This window comes from Epinephelus lanceolatus, chromosome 2 (genome assembly GCF_041903045.1).
Source record: "Epinephelus lanceolatus isolate andai-2023 chromosome 2, ASM4190304v1, whole genome shotgun sequence".
Classification (NCBI taxonomy): Eukaryota; Metazoa; Chordata; class Actinopteri; order Perciformes; family Serranidae; genus Epinephelus; species Epinephelus lanceolatus.
Genome location: NC_135735.1, coordinates 7,790,177 through 7,807,802, shown reverse-complemented (window position 1 = coordinate 7,807,802; position 17,626 = coordinate 7,790,177). Strand labels below are relative to the sequence as shown.

The 17,626-nt window shown below is 40.2% G+C and overlaps 1 long non-coding RNA gene across 1 annotated transcript in view; it reads left to right on the top strand.

The window, feature by feature from the left end:
* Positions 1-17,398, top strand: part of LOC117269339 (uncharacterized) — a 37,009-nt gene extending 19,611 nt beyond the window's left edge. The window contains exons 2-3 of the long non-coding RNA XR_004502731.2: positions 16,416-16,620; positions 16,787-17,398. This is a non-coding gene — a long non-coding RNA (uncharacterized LOC117269339). The remainder of the gene's footprint in view (positions 1-16,415; positions 16,621-16,786) is intronic.
* The last annotated feature ends 228 nt before the right edge of the window (positions 17,399-17,626 follow it).

Below are 17,626 nucleotides of genomic sequence, written 5' to 3'. Positions count from 1 at the left end.
CCTTCAGTGAGAATCTACAATGTAAATAGTCATGAAAATAAAGAAAACGCATTGAATGAGAAGGTGTGTCCAAACTTTTGGCCTGTACTGTATATATATATCAAGGGCCTTGCTTTAGAGAGGTCGCCATCTTGCGCCGCCGTGTATGTAAGGCAGCTCGAGCAGACAATCCAGCCAGCCAGAGAACACGTTTCGCGTGTATAAATAAAACAAAGAAGACAGTGGAAGGAAGGAAGAAGGAGGAGGAAACAGCAGAGAGTGATAGTAGTTTGTCGATAGAGAGAAGTGAAAAGTTTTTTTAGTTATAAAGTTTGCGAATGGACCACATTTACCACGCAACAGGAGAGAATGAACCCGAACCGTCATCTGCGAGGAAAAGAAGAAGCAACTTCACTCCTTGTGATGCACTCTCTGCGGCGCTTTTCCTCCTGATGATATATCTCCCCAACGATGGTAGCAGTAGCACCGAATCCCATTCTGTGCATTCAGCCTCTGTTCTCGCCCGCTCAGCATCAAACACATGGAGTTCCTCATCTGTATGCTCCGGCTCAAACAGGTATGGCTCTGGATCTGTGTCCGCTACAAGAAACTCTTCAAAATCGCGTTCAAAGTCGTCCATTGCAGCTACTATAATCCGGAGATATTGCTAGGCTAAATAAACAGCTGAGCTCTGTTTACAGGCTACGCTGTCAGTCAGTGTGCGGGCTGGAGATTGGTGGAGCAGAGAGGGGAGGGGGTGAAGTGTATCTGTTACGCTAGAAGAGTCAGAGTTTGGGACGGAGTCTTTTACCCCCTGGAGTGTTACCGGAGTTTTTGGAGTGCTCAAATAAACAGGCCTTTTTCCCGAACGCTCCTCTGGTCTCCTGCTCGTGAGGGATTCATTACAATATCGTAACATGGTTTAGATTTGTAAATAAACATTCACCTCGTTGCTAGATAGACCTACTCCTGGAAAACTTGTGCGCAAGGCTTTTTGTCCCTACGAGGCCACCGTCATTTAACCGACGGGAGGGGTGAGCGAGTGAGCCCTGCAATCTAGAATTTGACCACTGATGTCACTGTTTTCAACCCATTTCACACACTGGCCCTTTAATAGTGAAATCAAGTAATCATGACATCTCTAGTCAGTACCAAACAAGCATGTTCCCTTACATTTGAAATCTGATTTGTAGGCTGGGACACCTCTGTAACACCACAGTGCTTCATTTATAACGGTTTGTTGCGACACATTTTACCTTCATCATAAAAATTGAAGGTCCTGCACTTGGCCGTATTGTTATTTCGCCTTTGTATCGATTAATTGTGCAGCCTTACTCTGGAGCCCTGATTATTCCAATTTTGCAGCTTGAATTCAGCCTGTATTTGATCCTGTATATCGCTGCACCTGGGTACGTTTCAGCTGTCTGACTTTTTTGATGAAATTTGATGTAATGTTTAAAAAGACCCCCTCGTAACTTTGTGTGCTCCCCTTCGAAATGTTTTATTTTGATCTATACATCAAAGTACCTTTTTGTTCAAATCAAAGTGATGTTGCAATGAATTGAAATCTCATCCTGGTGGAGAGGTTTGCCTGCTTCAGTGACCTTAAAAGCATTGTTGTTTTGAGTACATGCACCTGATTGGGCCACCCACAGCAAAGTGGTCTCAGCTCATTGGTTGGACAAATGTTAATTCACAAAGTGCCCTTTGATTAGTTTTAAGCATTTGGAAGTGGGACACTCAGACTCCCGTCTTGAATCTATTTGACCTGAAAACAGAATGACAAAATACATTATTTTTGCCTTGAAAGCAAACCATGTCAGTGTTGTTTGGTTCTGATTCTCCATTCAGCAGGATGTGAGCATTTGTCAGTGCCTTCCAAAACTGTTACAAATGATTATTACTTAATGATTTATGTGACCCCTTTTGTGATCTGCCAAATGCTATGGTTAAGGTTAGAATAGATTTAGGTACCATACTTTTTTAAGCTCAGGAAATGATTAACCGTACTAATAAACCGTAGTAATGAACCTTCATTAATATATTATTAATATATTTTATCTACAAGTGCACGTCACACACTGAGCGAGCCGCCTGTTAATGACGCTGTGGGCTAATGGGCATGTAGCTACTTCCATGTTTCAGATGATACGTCATGTTTGTAGTCGACCAATGAAGATGAGTTTACATATCACCTTGGGTTCGTCCTTCACCTTCTCAAAATGATCCCACACTTTGGATTTCCTGCCCGACATGTTATTAACTAGCCTGTGGAATAACCGCAGGTACCAGCCCTGGAAATTAACCTGACTCCTGTCTGACTGCTGAGCGTGGACACTTCCTGTGTCTGTCCTTTCAAAGTAAATTCCCACATGGTCCAGTCATATAGGTTTTGTTTTATTTTGACAAGGCACAGCTCCTAATAATGGAGTTTCACTTTTTTTTTTCTGCGACTAAGCGACCAATGAAATCTTGCAGACGAATGACCCTCCTGGTTGACTCACGTTTAGTTGACTATTAGGGGGCAGCCCACATGTTTAGCTTCAGCCAGTGGATTTTCGCTGGCTGGAGGGCTGTTGCTCAAACTACAGATTGTACACATTTTCCTACATCTGTCACCACGGACAGAGAGATGATCGAGGCGGAGACCTTCCCCTTTATCGCTCTCTCTCAAACTTAGGCCAAACTTAGATCAAACTGTAAAACTAAGCAGTGCTAATCAAATATAAATCAAGATTCTGTCACTGTATTGCCTATTTCTCGCCTAAAATGAGAAACATAATTTAGTGCACTGTTTAGCTGTAGCAAGAGAATTTGTGAACAAGAAATGGGCACCGTTCTGTTTCCTGTATTGTAAACATACAGAGGCTGAAAATACTGAGATCAAACTGTAAAACTAGGCAGTGCTGATAAAATATGGGCCACAATTCTGTTTCTGCGTCACCCATTTCTCACTCAAAATGTTTTCGGAAACGTATTTAAGCTTACCGTTAAACTGTAATTGGAGATCGTTTGTGACCAGCCAGCTGCCAGATTGTTTCATGAGGAAAGATGACCATGGTCGCATTATGTCACACCATTTCTTTCTACTGCATAGACAGCCCAGTTTTATGGAAAGACCATCTTTCCAGCAGTGAAATACTTTGAAAGAGCACTGCTCGCTGTAGGTGGGAATCGATAAACAAATGATGGCCTCTCATGTCCAACTCGCACATTTTGTTGACCCCTTCAGCCACCCCAACAACCACCCTAAGGCTGTGAGCACATCATCTTCAGTTGTTGGATTAACATAGACTGGAAGTGACGGATTTTTCTGAACTCTGCTTTGAAACTGGGCCGTCAGTACAACTGGAGGTAGGACGGGAGCCGTGCTGTAACAAAATGTCACAGGGGTTCTTGTCAGGTAAACATATACAGGTTGTTTTTTCGGCATCGGAACAAACAGAAAATGAAATGAGAAGAAAATTTTCTTCTCAGGACAAACTCCTCTTAGAAGCTTATTTCATGTACTAGAAAGAAAACCATTATGAGCATTGTGGTGCAGTCAGATACACATTTATGCAAACCCCTTCTCCACGATTGTAGGGATTATGTAACGATATGCTGCAGAGTAGATGGTTGTCCACCGGCCAAACTGATATGAATCACACAACATGCTCAAGCTCTACACTTGGCAAGAAATTTCACAACAGCTGTTTTATTTTGTATCTCCTATTTGGTAAAAAAATAGCAACAAAGATGATCTGCATAATATGATCGTGTCTTTATGTTGGAAAAGCAAAATGGTGACACATAAGCACATAAGCAGTTTCTTGAGCGGTATCGACTTGTATACCATCCTCCTTAAGTAAAGCTATCTTTAGCAGTTTATTTGTTTTCATGGGATGCAAACAGTGTGCACATTTTCTTCATGTTTGCTGTCTTAAAAAAAAAACAAGCATTCCCTCTGGGGCAATTACGCTTCTATTTTAATCTGCTCCACATATTCTGTTGATTTCAACTACTTTTGTAACTTTATTTGAAATATGCCTATAAAGAGTGATCCCAAACCACCAAACCAGAGCTGCTATTTTTATTAGCTGCATCATTACATAACCATTTTAAATGCGATGTGTGTGTTCAGCATCATCTTACACATTTTCCTGTCAGCCAGTGGGGTACTTTATACATCATGTGACACTGTAAATTGTCTTGCCTTCATTTAAAACCCACTTTTTACCCTACAGAGTGCAACAGCTCTTTGTATCTACATGACAGCGGTCTATTCATCAGAGATTGTGTGTTTCTGTAGAATTATGTTTCAGAGAGATTGGAATAATACCTGCAAAGAACATCTACAGATAGTGTGATTGTACAAGCACAGTAAACAAACTGTAATGCCATTCAAATAGCACTCTCCCTGGGTCGCCAGGTTTGTCTCTGAAGAGGGAACATTTGTGATGACGGACAAAAGCCACTGCTTTGTTTTTCCCTCCTTTGCTCTTTCGCTTTCTGCGGCGGTGACAAATAACCCTTTCTACTCTCCACAGTTCAGCTAGGAAATGTAAATGTGACCGTTTACTCCAGCTATCAAACCGACACAGTATACGGCCACTGTCTTGTCAATCACAGTGAGCCCAGACGTGTACGCAACCTTTTGCCTCCGCGCTTTCATGTGCTTCCCCTTAATTATCAAAGCGGAGGCTGAGTGAATTGAGATTTTGAGATGGACTTCTGGGCTTTTGGCATGATTGGGTTTTTATCATGTCTGGGAATGCTCAGAAGAAGAAAGACAACAGGCACATCCATCTACATGTTAATCAAATGGCAGCATGCTCTGAAATTTATAGCCTCCCAGGGGAAGGTAAATGCTCAGCTGTGCGATGTGAGCTGTGCATTTCAAGCAGTGACCTCAAACAAAAGAGCTCTCCTGCTTATGATCTGACTTTTTTTTGCTTTAGAGACTTTATTTCATCCAGGCATGGCATGAGACATAGTTTATTTAATAAAGTGGACTTTTGTATTAGATTAGATGACCAATTTGAATGATGCTGCACTGGCGCAGTCATGGTTGTGTCATTTAGCATGAATTAGAATGCAGAGATGTTGACAAAGGCCATTTTGCAAGGTCACTTGTCATAAAAGATTTAAAGAAACTCTCAAAGTAACTGATTGACCTCCCAGAGCCAGTAGATAAAGAAGGAGAGGCACAGATTGCTCTCTGCTTCTGGGGTTGAACTCACTGTCAAAACATGCAGAGATTAAATGTTTAGTCTGCTTAATAGATCATTAGCTATTTGTCAATGAACAAAGAATTAGTCATAAGCTACTTTTTTTTACTATTGATTACTCATTTAAGTAATTTTTAAAACCAAAGATGTAAACATTTCCTACTTCTAGCCTCTGAATTGTTAGGGTTTGCTGCATTTTACTGTCAATCGTAGGGCTGTCTCCTGAGAGTTAATAGATTTGAATCAACAGTCAGCGACCTCTCAGTCGACTGAAATTCCTTCAAGCTGTGCAGTTTTTTTTCTTTGTCAGTCACTCAGTGTGCAGTGTACTTCTGGACAAAAAAAATGCTCCAGCAAGTCAACCTGAGCTCTGAGAAATAGTTTTGAGAATGTCTGATTATTGATTCATTGAAAAAAATCATCTGATTAATCAGTAATGAAAATGATTGTTATTGCTTGTGCACACTGTAAAAGAACAGCAGTGAAGTTCTGCCTTCTGCCGCAGTGTGAATTTAAAGAAAGGGGTTTGACATGTAATTATGACTCAAGCCAATAAATTAAGATGATTCTCTTTACTCTTGGTTCGTCTTTCACTCGGTTTACTGCTCTTTTTCCCCCCAAGAACAAGGTCTAGTTTGTCCCTGGTACTTGTCTCGCTCGCCTCTCGTCCATTTTAGGAAGGCACTGCCGCTGTTCATCAAGGGCACCGTATGCGTTCATCAGGCGACCGATTATTCCTCTATTCTCCCATTCCTGTCCTCCTCATTTGATTTCCATCAGTGAGGTCTTGTTCTCTCGCTCTCTCTGTCCCCCCTTAATTAGCCTCCAAGCATACACAAAGAGAAAGTTGTGATAATGAAGCAAGGGGAAGAGAGATTCCAATTTGGAGTTCAGCTAACCCTTCAGAGGCACACAATTTCATTCCTAATTTATCCTTCCAAGGCCACACTGGAAGTTCCAGTTTAGCCACCTCTGAATGTACACATTTATATCGGATATCTGTAGCCATATAAGAACATATTTATAAAGGTCATTAAATGGGGAAAGAAATATATACAGTAGATTTTCACATTAAATATGCTAATGCTGAAACAATTAGTTGAGCAACAGAAAACAAATCAAGACTAGCAAAAAACCCAAATATTCACTGACTCCAGTTTCTCAGATTTGAAGATGTGATGCTAAAAGACTAGACTAAATAAAAAGTAAATGGATTACCATTTTCGTTAAGAGATAAAACCAATGATAATGTGAAAGACAAATGGACAAATAAGCAATTTTTTGTTTCCGTGCAGATGCTTGTTCAGCAACCTGCATGCATCTGCAGAATCACAAACTCTAGTTCCTGATTAGTAAAACAGTATCCACTGCAGCCCGAAATATCTCTTGTTCAGAAGGCAATCTAACCTCCTGACCTGTTGCACTTGTGGTAATAAGATGCATCTCACATTCAATAACACTCTCACTCTGTCAGTAGTGTTAACTGATGCCACCGGTTCTTGGAAGAAAAGCAATTTATACATTTGAAAGGCAGAATAAAATGGCCAAGAAAAACTATGACAACATGCAGACAGCATACTGACTTATAAAAAAGTAAGCTAATGCAACATAATCAAGGGCTGTGGATTTAACGCTAATGTTATATTGAGTATCTTTCATGTCGCTATCTGAAGAATTTTGGAGGATTAATGTTGAAGGTTAAACATATATCTTCCTCAGAAATATCGCTACATTATCTGATGTTTTTGCCTTTGGTGTTTTTCACCTTGGACCCTATTTTTCCATCTTTTTGTGTCTCGTCCGAGGAGAAGTTTTGTTTTGAAATCTTGCAAGACGTGTCTTGTTGCTGGAAGCCTTGACAAGAAGATTTCCAGGAATTGTTTTTTGTGTTGGAGCGCAGAAAGTGTAGCTTAGTGTTATCTGAAAGGTTTTCAGTGTCATGGCTGAATATTTAGCTCATTTAAACAATATGGAAAAGTCAGCAAGATTTCAGAGTGAGACTTCCCTTGAGGGAGAATTGGTTAGAAACAGACTGGACCAAGCAAAAGGTAAAGAAAAATGTTTCAGATCTCTTAAGAGTCCTTTATATACTGTTGTCAGAAACGTATGATAACAATCAAAGCCTGTTAGTGGCAAAAACCAAACACATTTATTATGCGTAAATTGATGTTGTGCACGTGCCCTGAGTGTGGGGTTGCAGCGGTGTACTGGTTTTAACGTATACTGCGATGTGAAAGTAGACGTTTATCGTACCATGTACATTTGCCTTTCTAGGATATTGAATATATAATATTATGTACGATATTTATTTTGGTTATTTCCAAAAGGGAGACATTTTACACATACTTTTTAAAAAAAAAAGAAATAAAGAAATAAAAAAAAGAAAAGAAAAATGGTTACGTTTCAATTATAGTAATAAATTGTTTGTTCAACCACAAACACCACTTAAGCTTCATTCCTTTAAGGGTCATTCTGACTACCACCACCACCACTACTACTGCTACTACTACTACTAATTGTTTAGTGCCGTGATACCGTGAAACCACAATATTTTCTGAGATGGTTACTTGTGTTCCTTTTTTCTTGGCTGCAGACTGCTGGCTGTAGCACTGTCTCTCAATACTGGACTAATTTTAAGGATTGTCTTCATTAGTTACTTGGACACAAAAACATGGGTCTTTGTTAAAAAAATACTGATGTTATCCTTCATGCTAAATCCAGACAGTAGGGGTGGGCGATATGGCCCTAAAATAATATCATGATATTTTAGGATATTTTACTCCATACTCTAAAGTTTCCCTTTATGCTAGACCTAGACAGTGAAGAATATTTTAGTGAATAAGTGAGTGAATCCACTTTCCTGACTGAACTGCTACTTTGCAGTGGAGGGAACAGATAGATGCAGTAATGGTAGTGCTAATGGTAAGGCTAGGTGAGCAGGAACACCAGAGTGCTGTTCAAACGCTCAGAGTTAATGATGACAGCTGAATTTACTGAGGAGAGTGGGTTTATTGTTTCAGCAGAGCAGAGTGACGTGGACATGGTGTGTGAACAAGTAAACAGTTCCTTTTCCTTTGACCTTGCAATGGACGAGAACATCACCTGTAGCTATGGTAACTGTACACAGCAGTAAAAATAAAAAATGATGTCTTTGTGTACTTTCATTCAACAAAACTTACAAAATCCACAGACCTACATTTGACCCCAAACTAAATTTTCATTAAAGGAGGAAGACTAAAACTGAACATCAGGTGCTCAACAACACTGCTCTGTTTTCATTGTAAATTACATACAGTTGAGTGTTGGACTGTTGGTCAGACAAATGACGCAGTTGATGCACTGCATGTTGGGCTCAGACTAATTAATGGATCGGTAATACACAACAGATTAACTGATAATGAAAATAATCACTAGTTGAAACTCCGATATTTGTCCTCAAGAATCATGATGTTGTCATAGTCAGTGTCTGATGATTGGTTAAACTGAACTCTATAAACACTTGACAAAAATATAGTCTAGTCTGTGCACTGCTTTACAAGGCTTTTATCTCTATTCAAGCATTTCCAATACTTCAGAATATCTTTCTCAGTTAGATTAATCCTTCTACAAACATGCTGCATGCATCAGCCAGTGCACTTACATTCATTTAAAGCACGCAGTGAAGGGGTGATTGCAATCCCTGGGGGAGACAAACTGATAAGAGGATTGATTGACAGATCAGGGGGTGTTACTACGGCATAATTTATCTCCGAATGGCTGCTACGGGGGTTCACATTGAGGGGAGATAATGTCATTTTGCAGCTAATAAACTAATGGATTCTAAATCCATTTTTTAGCGTGCATATGAGCCGAACACCATTACCCTAATGGTGATGCACAGACTAGGGACGGAGAGAATGGCAGTGAATGTTATTTGAGTTTAAATCCACTCTAACGTGGGGAGCGGATTATCACGGAGGAAGTGACGGATGCAGTGTTGCCTCCTCAGTTAACTCTGGCTCTCATATTTAGCATTTTCCTCAAAGGGATTAGATTATATTTGCTGGGATTAAGGCACTATATAGTTGATCAGTGATAAAACTATATATTGTTTACAACTGTCGACTGTTGTTTTGGCATTTCTATAAAGCCCCGCGCAGACTGACCTATCTCCACACTTTGTTTTAGGGCTGTGCCAGTGCTGAGAAAGGGCTGGCTGGGTATAATTCAGTACTATAGGGGAAAAAGGGCTCTGGGTTCTTTGTATTTCTTTAAATCAGTCATAGTTGTCTAGGGCAGTGCCAAGTCCAGGATGCAGCAATGGTGCCCTTGCAAAATGTTGTCAGGAGGCAGGGGAAAGGGAGAGTGCCCTCTGAAATAGGTGGCCAGTGGCAGGCCTTTATGCACAATCTACATCCTCGACTCACTATAAAATTTGACATCTATAGCCCATTTTCCACCAACATTTCCAGGAACTTTTATCACCAGGAATTTATTTACTTGGGTAAAATAATTCGTGGTAATCTGTGTGGTTTGTGTTTCCACTGCACCTCAAAGTTCCGGGATATTTATTCAAATTAGAGTGATGACGTAGATGGCTGGTTACATGCTGGTGTAGAGAGTTGGGGCTGTTTGTCTCTGCCAGCAGCTAAGTTTAAAAGTATTTTAAAACTAAGTTCTACATACAGACAGCTGAACTGTCAGTGGATGAGATACTGTGGACGGAGCATATTGAATATCCCTGTCTACATGTTTTCATGTTCATGCTTGCTGAACACATGTACTGATAAAGTATTGGCTTCTTACTTGCTAAGGTTTAATTTCACTTACAGTAATGAGTTTAGCTGCCGTCAACTTGAGTCATTTTCCACCGGGGTCGCTCGGCTGTTCACCAGATACCGTGTCGTGTAGGTGTCTGTGTGTGTAGATGTGTGTGTATGTGGAGGAGTTCAGCGCCGGTGTTCTGAACGTTTGCACTACCCACTCATAGTTCATCAGACTAGTCTGATGAACTAAGCCTCTCACTCGTAATGACCTACCCTGGCAGAAACATTGTTTAGTAGCTACTCAGGTCAGATATGTGTAAGAAGCAGGCATACAGCCTACATAAATGTAATTGTAAGTAGAGTAGCTCATTCTGTCAGGTAGGAAATATCTTTCAGAATGGACTATTACCTCTATAAATGTGGTTATAAGAAGAGTAGCACATCGTGTTGGTAGGTCATTCTGAGCGGTAGGTCTATTTGTCAGGACACCGGCACAAAAGAACAGATACTGTACCACTGTCTTTGATAATTTAGCTCCGGGGCTAATTTAGTACCGGGTTTTGTTACCCATCCTTAATGAAAACACAAACGAAGTGAAGCTTATTGAAATGAAATAAAGTTTGCAGCGGCTGCCCGTGCCAGGAAGTGCGAAACGCTGCAAGTGGGTGTTTCGCCAATCAGCGTTCAAACAGCCCCACCCCTCAAGAATTCCGGGTAATCTGAAAAGACCTACCCCTCTACTAGGTACTTTTTTCAGGGAAAGTTTGGGGGTGAGGGAAAGCTTTTTCCCTGGGTAATTTCTGTGGAAACATGCTGAGGTTTTTCAAAATCCCGGGTAAATGAAAAAGTTCCTGCGGTGGAAAAGGGGCTTATTTGTATGTTTTAAATATGTAAAAATAAACTAAACCCAAAATAAGAAAATAATCTAGTGTTTCAGAGCTCTTTGTACCACCTTCTTTTTTTTTTTTTTTTTTTTTAAAAAAGCAGCGCTTGTTCAAGACCTTGTTGGACCACCCAGCATCAGCTGGCACAACTTGTAACGACGACTTCACAAGGGACCTGTAGGGTCAAGTGTTTAAGCTGAAGACACAGCCTTTCTGTGTTTGAGTGCATCCCAAAGGGAACAGACAGATATCAGGAGTTTTAATGGCCAGGGGCTTCAAAAATAAGTACGCAGACAATGATTTTCCTTCCAAAGCAAGAGACTGAATATTATGAAACAAACCTGTTGGGAGAATGTGTGCATTTCTACAGAAACTCTGACCTTTGAATATTTTGAAGACTCAAATGTCCATATTGACAATATTGTGGGTTAAGAAGACAAAAACTAACAAAGAAATCTGTTCATATCAGAAAAAAAGAAAACAAAAAAATCAAAATTAAAGTCTTAAGGCTGTTATGGTTTGAGTATTTCTCTCCAAGAAGCCACACGTGAGATGGGAAGTGTGAATCTGTGTGTCCTGTTTGTGTACAATAAGCACAATTACCTGATTAACCATGAAAATGATAAGCAAATGAATTCATAATAAAAGTAATTGTTAGCTGCACCCCTGAATTTCAGGTTTTTAACACTAGCTGTGCTAACTAGCACACAGACCATTAATGCTGATGATCAGATCGACTGATCAGTTATCCACCCCTCGACTCAGAACTTCACAGTGCTGCCATTAAGAGTTCCTCCTGTGCGGCATACACGAATGGCTGTAATATGACAACTGTGGGTGATTCGTTCTGTAATATTTTGAAAAATGTGCGCAATAATTACTAAAATGAACAATTATCAGGGTAAAAATCTTCCTTATTTTATAATTTGCCACTTGAATCATGCAGTCTGATTCATTCCTGGTCGACTTTTTTTAGTTTGCATGTGCTGTTCGAGGCTGCAGCATGTTGAGCATCAACCCGAAGGAATACAGAGTTGTGGGTCTTTGTTGTGGGCTCGCAATTACTTGTTTGTCCCGAGCCATCCGACATTTTCCACATTCATGTACCAAGGGCCACGTCCCACAAAGCAAATGTTTTGATGAGATGCCTTGTTTTGTTCTGGTCCTTTTGATTGAACACCTTCTGAGACTGCCGCCTTCAAAAACCAAACAGCTCCAGTGTCTTAGCGTTGCTCATAGCCACCCTCCTGATGCCCACCATCAAGATAATGCCTTTTATAAAGCCCATTCTCACTCATCTGTTGTTGTTCCATTCACCTGTTTGTCATGACAGTGGTGCGAAACTGCGAATACAAAGGAAGCAAGTATTTCTGCAGCGCCTGGGTTTCCACTGAGCGTACATGGAATCCTGGAGGGTTTATAAAAGCACATCATGATGAAAAAATGTGAAAACTAATGAAAGACTTCTCGATAAACACAAAATGCAAATTAATTAGCTAGAAGAGTAAATTATAATAAACATACTCAACCACCTATCTCACAAATACACACACTTGATTGCATTTTCTGCATGGGCGGTTTTCAAATCTGTTTAACCTCTCTAACATGCCATTTTATGCAATTTATTTTGTCATACTAAACTTAAATGCGCTGCGTTCGTAGGGCTGTCGCAGTGAGAGAATTTCCCCTGCAGTGACTAAAGGTGGCTAAGCAACGCGATATGCAGTCTTACCACTTTAATTTGTTGTTTTTGCAAATTACTTTATTTATCCTGCTTGTAGTGCTTTGTAAATAAGCTTTTATTGTTAGGCTATTATTGTTCCTTTTTAAATGACGCAGATGACAGTGTTAAAACAAATTAAATACTTGTTAATTGTTAAATGCAGAGCACAGAAGGGCAATGAGGTGCAATAAGGCAGCCCCTCCAGGATTTCACGTGCTGTTTTTGTGATTGATGCACCCGTCTGATTTCATGGCAGCTTTTCTGTTTTTACCCCTTTTTTCTATCGTGATTACAAAAAATGAATAAAAAATGTTAGAAAAATACAGTTACATAGGATGCACATCATGATCCGGTGCATTTTCAGAACCAATATTGACCTAAAATAAATCAGAAATCAAAAACTAGTCTTTGCTGTTTTCATTGTTAAATATGTCAGAGCCAGTCAGGAGGATTCATAAGGCAACTGCGAGATCCACAAGGATGAATCATGCCTACCTGATTGTAAACATAAAGATGACAGCTTGACAGTGGTTGTGACACTTAATAGTTTGTAAAGTTAAAAAGCTCCAACAGTTACTAAATAATCTGTGTCTCGTGTTCTAATATGGTCAGTTACATTTTTCCTCACCATGAAAGATGTTAAAATTCAGCTGTTGCAGGAAACGGCCCTGCTCATGGTTAGCTGTGGGGGTCTCACATGTTTGCATTATGGTGCTGCTCACATTGACACTGAAATGGCTCAACTGAGTCATTAACCTGTTCATAAATGTTGGGTAACATTAACCATGTGATGCCAAAAGTTTTCTTTGTCCCAGGATCAATATGCTGCATGCAGCTCTGGAATGAAATAAGATTGTACTACTTTAAAACAGTCTTATTTGTGGTAAAGTTGAGGTAATTGGACAAAGTTGCACGGTCACGCAGGTTTCACAGGGATTGGTTGAATTTGTGTTAATTGTTGTGGTTGCAACATCGGGAAATCCTAGAGCAGTGGTTCTCAAATGGTGGGCTGCGGCACACTGGTGGTGCTGTGGTGCCAATCCAGGTGTGCTGTGGATTTTGTAATAACCATACATTAATATGGCAATATTCAAGTGGGCCTATACGAAAAGTTATGCACAAATTTTTAACTGACCATATCAGTATGTTGTGCACACCCATTTTTTAATAAAGAGGCAAACTCTAGCTAAAAAAAATTTAATGTAATTTAATTTAATTTAATTTAGAAAACCTTCACAGGGAACCTATTTGTCGCTGTTTGCTCTTGGGAATTATAAGTGTGTGACACATCAAAGGCCCTGATTGGCAGCCAGTGTGAGGGATGATAACATTTAAAAGGAGAAAGCCATGACATATTCTCCGGCGCAAATTACGACAAAGCACCAGTGCAGACGACATACTACTGACAGTAGACAGTATCACAAAAGCTGTCTTATCACAAGATCACAAGAGTGATAACACACGTTATAGAAGATATTGTGCACAGATATACATACAGGTGTGCCTTGAGATTTTGGCTTGCCCTTTGGTGTTCCTTGGGAACAAAATTTTGAAAACCACTGTCCTAGAGGGACTGACGAGATGTGCAGCATTCTTTCAGCTTTGACGCTTTGGTTGCGTCTGGTTGCTATGGTACAGAAGGTAGCGGTAGAGTACTTGCTCTGGATGAAGGGAGGGCCGAAGCACGTATAGTAGGGAGAGAGGACAGACCCAGTATTCTGTGTGGGTTTACTATTTATGTCGACTCCATCGTTGTTGGTCTTTGTGGTATTTGTCACACCACTGTGATGGGACGGCTTGGTAAAAAGTGACATTGACAAGTGCATCGTTTTACCCATTTTTAACTCTTGGTGAGCAGAAAAAACACGACTTAGGTGCAGCGCTTTTATGGACGCTCAGTGCCTCACTAGCTCTCACACTGCTGGCATTTGTGGCATAGCGTAAACGCACAACGCTCCTATGAAGAAAAGAAAAAACAAGAACATAGTGGTTGTTGCAGTTGGCTTGTCAGTAGCGCAGTATTGTAATATTGTTAAATTATCACGATAATCCAATTTGACTACTTTGGTTTGTCATCTTGTGTTTTATTTTGTGTTATTCTGTTTTGTGTTGAGAGGGCTGAAGTTTTGCTGTGTTTCTTTTTACATTACTTTCATGTCTTGCAATGGAATGTAAGATGATCTCCTGCTTATGCTCTTAATAAGTGATGCTGCATGCATCCTCAAAAGTTTGTGGAGCACCTGACTTTTAGCATTTGTCATTCTTAAGGTCGTTTTCCTCCAGCCACATAATCTTTATCACAGTGAGAACAGCATGCTCTGATACAAATTGATATTTGTGTACGGGTGAGAACAGAAGTGAAATTGAGTCAAAAAGTATCCATAAACATTTCGAGAATTGCCACATCTATGCGTTTCATTTTCTCCTTTTTCTTTTAGTGCCATATGAGGCGACTAAGAAAGGGTTTACAGTGGGAGAATGCCCAAGAATTCATTTAGTCTTTGATGTCTCTTGCCGGCTATTAAACATGCGGTTGGATATGTAATAGTTTTTATATGGGCAGTCATCCAGCTCAGGTCATTATTATGTAGAATAATTTCTGTCTGTATGGGTGCATTATGCCAGAGAATATGAGGTTATTTTACAGCACCAAGATAACACATTGATAAACACTGCAAGAGTCATATAATGAATACCGAGAAGAATCACACCATGTCCATTGCCTTGAGTGGTCTATGTGACTTGTTGAGTTTGTTCTTATTTTTTACTTAGGTCACACAGAGTGGCTCTAGCCTTTCACACAGAAAGGCCCCGAGCCTAATTTCTTACTTTCAGACACTCTAATTTTCGCTTATATATGGAGCAGAAAGCTGCAATGTAGAGCCTGGCTGTCATTAACGAGGGCAGTGCTGCAACACCAGCAGGCTGAGTGAGTTCAGTGAAGAAAGGATTGGATTTTGATCTGCCTTAGTTTAGCAGATTCTGATCCGCTAAAATATGTCCAATACAGATCCTTAGTTTCAGCCTGGAACATCCCTAATATTGATCTTTGAGGGCATACATTTCTGTATTAAATTTTTTAACATATATGTAAATGTGGTTATTAAAGAACTGTGCCCACTATGTCCTGATTGGGATTCTTTACACTTGAAATATAAACTTCCCTCTGGGAAAAATTCGCAATGTTGTTACCTCAAACATATCGTTCATATCTTGGGGGCGGCTGCGGCTCAGGAGTTTGATTTGAAGATCATTGGTTCGATCATCAGCTCCTCCTGTCTGCATGTCGGACTATGCTTGGGCAAGATACTGGATTCCAAATTGCTCCAGATGGCTGTGGAATTGCATTTTAAACTGAGAAGCAGGTGGCACCTTGTACGGTAGCCTCAGCTATACGAGTGTAAGTCCATTTCCCATCCATTTCTTTTTACATAATGATACAGCACTATGGTATTTATGATGCTGAAGACGTGGACGTTTCCATTCCCCTCTCTGTCAGCTCTGCTAAGTTTGTGCTCTTATGTCGATTTTGTAAGTGCTGGTGGTGCTTTTTGTGGCTGATGTTGAAAGGCGGTGGTGTGTAGCTGTGATCACGATGAGGAAATCAACTCACCAGTCTGTAACCTCTCCTCCTGCTGAGTCTGCCAGCTGGCCAGGTTGAGGTTTCAAATGTAAACATCGAGGAAAAGATGGTGAAGTTGGGCACCAGCCGAACTAGCATGCTGCGAGCCATTGGTTAATATACTGGACAACCTTTTGTGCCTGTGTCCGTTCCAAGGGGATGTCAGGAACTGTAATATCCTTTGTTTCACTGAAACGTAGCTAAATCCTGGACAACGCCATTCAGCCTGGTAACTCTTTTTCTATATGTCAGTCTGACAGAACAGAGGACTCTGGTGAGAGAAGGAGAGGAGGCCTGTGCCTTATGGTGAATAAGGACTGTTGTGAGATGCTGTCTTGTTCCTGCTCAACCTGCGCCATAAGGGGAATAAACACTCTGGATCACTACTATGGACCATTCAGAGGCGGCTGGCCATGTTTGAGGGAAGCGACCATGTGGCCATCTTGTTGAGATCAAGGTATGTAAACGAACTGCGATGCATACCCCCAGTGAGAGGAATGGTAGCGGTGTGCCATATCATCACGATAATACGGGTATAATTTTTAATATCATGAAAAAATCATTTTGTGATACTTGCGATATTTGGACTTGTTGACGTATTGATGTCATACTGTTACCCACAGCAACAACAAGCATGGCTGTTCATTACCGACTCCACGGTGGTTCCAAAAAGAGGAGCAGCTTCAGTAGTGTGGGATAAACTGTGGCGTCCTGAATGTTTTATGAACAGCCCCGGACTTCTCAGACTCTTTTAGTGACTTACTGCTCAGAGGGAACTCATTCAGCGGCTCCTCTGGCAGCAGCACAGCGTCTCTCCCTCTCCTCTGCACCGTACGGGGTCGTCAAGTGATTAAACCTTTGGTACTTTAAACTTACGTGGTACTTGCAGTTCGACAAAAAAACTCCATATATGTAAATGTGTGATAGTTGTGGTATCATAACAGCCTGTCACAGGTCATTTAGGATTTTACTAAAAGAAGGAAATCACCTGTTGATTTATATATATAGATCCCAGGGGACATTTGCTGTATTTGGGAGCTGTTTAAATGTGTCATTTGAGGTAGATTTTATTTTGTTGAAGTATTAATATTGTTACTGTTGTTGTCCATAAACTAAAGAAATGAGAGATCATTTTTGTTTAGATTTTTCTGAATATTTTAAAGCAAACTGTAAAACTACATCACTTATTTTGTTGTAATTCTATGTTCTTAAATTTATAATTCATTTTTTAAAACTAATTTTTCACATCGTCAATAATATCGTTATCGAAAAAATACCCTGAACTCAGACGTTGCGCTAGACTTTTTCGTCACCGGTCATTTTGACTGACAGGGTCGTAAAAATCCGGTCATAATCTATTTTTACCGGTCATTTCAATTTTCGTTTTTAAATGATAATAAAGATATTCAAAGACATTTAGTTTTCATTCGTTCATTTTTAATAAATCCAACAAGTAAGTTATA